This window comes from Asparagus officinalis, chromosome 7 (assembly GCF_001876935.1).
Source record: "Asparagus officinalis chromosome 7, Aspof.V1, whole genome shotgun sequence".
Classification (NCBI taxonomy): Eukaryota; Viridiplantae; Streptophyta; class Magnoliopsida; order Asparagales; family Asparagaceae; genus Asparagus; species Asparagus officinalis.
Genome location: NC_033800.1, coordinates 120,155,284 through 120,158,718, shown reverse-complemented (window position 1 = coordinate 120,158,718; position 3,435 = coordinate 120,155,284).

Below are 3,435 nucleotides of genomic sequence, written 5' to 3'. Positions count from 1 at the left end.
TGATAGAGAGGAGCCGCTGAAGGAAGATTGCATTTTGGAGCGAAAGATAACCACGACGAGACAGGGGATGAAGGAGTCGTTTCTCATTGGACATCAAGGTCAAGTTCCTAGCAAGGCTAAGTGGTTCAACAAGGAAGGAGGAGCTCATGAGTTTCCTCAGCTGAAGTTCTAACTTGAACGAGACTTCAAGTTACTAAAGGGAGGATCCATCATACGAGTGTATCTTCTCTTCGGAACGTAGCGATCCTCATGGGAGCTTAAGGATAGATGATTCTCATGATAGCATGAGAATAGATGTGTCAAACAGTACAGGGGAATGTAGGTTGGGGCGAGGAATGAGGCAGAGAATCGAAGAGTCGAAGTATCCAGATTTTAGCCTGTGAGTCGACTTATACATGTACATGAGTCGACTCATTAGGTTGAGTCGACTCATGCCTGTCATGAGTCGACTCACAAAACCTAGCCGTTTTGTCAAAAGTTTCTACTCGGTTGACTCATCATTTCATGGGTCGACTTATAAGTCATGAGTCGACTCATATACAATTTTGAGTCGACTCAAGAAATCAAGTCCTATTAACAAAAGTTTCTGACAAGTCGACTCATCAGTTATGAGTCGACTCATATGAGGTCATGAGTCGACTCATATGAGGTCATGAGTCGACTCATATGAGGTCATGAGTCGACTCATAACTGTTCATGAGTCGACTCATTGGAGTTTTCCAGATTTGTTAAGTACTCTGTTTACGTGTTTTCCTATTTGGGTTGGGTTTGGTTATTTACCACTTTACCACCCCGTTTGTACACATATATAAGGGATTGTTTTAGGGTTTTAAACAATCAGAGAGTTTAATCAAGAGAGATTAGATTTTAATTGAGATTTGGAGAGCCTGTTCTTCAATTCTAGAGTGAGATTGTGAGAGATTGTAAATTGCATACTCATAATCTAGAGAAGGTATTTTCCTTCGTCCAAAGACGTCTCCAATTTTCCGATCAAGCTGTGCTCCACGGCCAACTCCGTAATCATGTATATATACTCTATATATATATTATATATATATATATATATAATATATTATATATAGAGTATATATATATTATATATAGTATACCATATTATATATATATATATATATAGGAGAGAGAGGAAGAGAGAATGGGTATGCCTTGTTACCAATCATAAGAAGTTTGTTAGTAATAGTGGCATAATCTCCTGCCATCTCATTCAAATCTGAATTTCATGCACTTCTCAACCATGTGAATTGTGTCCCCCATTGAAGAGTAGATGAGCTGCCACCTCACTACCAAGCACAAAATTGGTGTACCAAACAACCCATATTTCTCATATATAATATTATATATATATATATATATAATATATAATATAGTATATATATATATATATATATAACTTATATATATACATATAATATATATATATTACATAGTAATATATATATATATACATATTATATATATATATATATACATATTGTTATATATTATATCAGATGGTAGTATATATATATATAATTATAAATATTTATATCATTCCCGTAATATATTATACTTCTTTCATAATATAGATAAAACATCCGTTTATTATATATACTATTATTATAATATTATATATACATATCAGGATATATATTATAATATATATATATATTATATATATATATATATATATTATATATATGATTATATAATTATAAAATATATATACTAGTATATATATATACTATTATATATATATATATATATATATATATATATAGTTATATAAACTTATAATTATATTATATATACATATTCTATATATATACTATTATATATATACATTATTATATATATAATATATATAATATATTAATATATAATATATATAAATATATATATATATATATATATATATATATTATATATATAATATATATTATATTAAGATATATATACATATCAATCAGTAATTATATATATAATAGATATATAACATTGTATATACATATATATTAATATATATATTATAATATATATATATATATATATTATATATATATATATATATATATTATATATATAATATATTGTTGGTGGGTTTGTGTGGTGTGTTGGTGTTTATGTAACACACACACACACACACACACACACACATATTATATATAGTATAATATATATATGTTGCAAAGCATTCTCTCTCCTCTCTAATCATCTTCTCCCTCTCCCCAAACAACCGTGTACCCATGGCCACGGTGGGCTGGAAATTTTTTGAAGAATTCAAGAAAATTTTGTGAATGGAAAAGATTGGCATTGAGCGGATCTACAACTCTTGTGAAGGCCGATCCGCTAATTCTCGATTCTCGGAGATCAAATCCCTCTCAAGGCAAGTTCATCTCCTCCAATCCTCACCCTCTTTTAATAGGTTGTATTTGGTTAGATTCTTGAGTAGGATTCATGATCAAATACATATATTTTGACTAATTGAAATGTAAATATGAGAATTTTGTATCAAGAGACAAAGTTACATGCAAAACAATCCAAGAGGGGTCAGATTGTCTTTTCAGTGCACGTACATAATCTTTAACTAAAAAATTAAGATAATAAATAAACTCCAAATTGAACCAAACTAATGCTGAAGGAAATCTGTGTGAATCTAGTTTTCAAAATAGATAACCATTCTTAAAAAGAGATTGTATAGAGAAAGATATACTCAATTTACTAATGATATGTTATGCAAAAAACTGCTGCACGTGCATAATATTTAAGCTGAAAAATTGAGACAACAAATAAACTCCAAATTAAACCAAACTAGTGCCGAATGAAAGTTGTGTGAATCTAGTTTCAAAAAAGAAAACCATTCTTAAAAAAAGTTTGTCTACACAAAGATATACTTAATTTACTAACGACATATTCTGCAGAAAACTACTGCATAAGGCTAATACCTTTAGTAGTCGACTCCTAAGGCTTGTAGTCGACTACTATGACAGGTTACACGAGATACATCATACATGGTACACGTGTTTAACCATAGAGCTCTCGTAGTTTAATTTTGATAATTACATGATACGTAAGAGCACATAACATTTGGGAAATTGATGATTACGATGGGGTGATGATCATTCATTGCATTATTGACATTATAAGTTTAATAAATGTTGATATGAGCTTGTCTATGATAACACAAGCATGTTGCTTAAGTTAGGCTTATGAGCCACTCAGCAGATTGTTGCTTGAGATAAGCCTATGAGTCACTCAGCAGATTGTTGCCTGAGTCAGGCCTATGAGTCACCTAACAGAAATGTGAGTTGGATAACGAGCCACTCCAATGAAAATTTGTATTTGATTACGAACCACTTAATCATGTGCATGAGATAGGTCGTCGAATACGTATGTTCCTTAACCTATACTGTAATGGGATGTGTTTTACGTTAGTGCTCA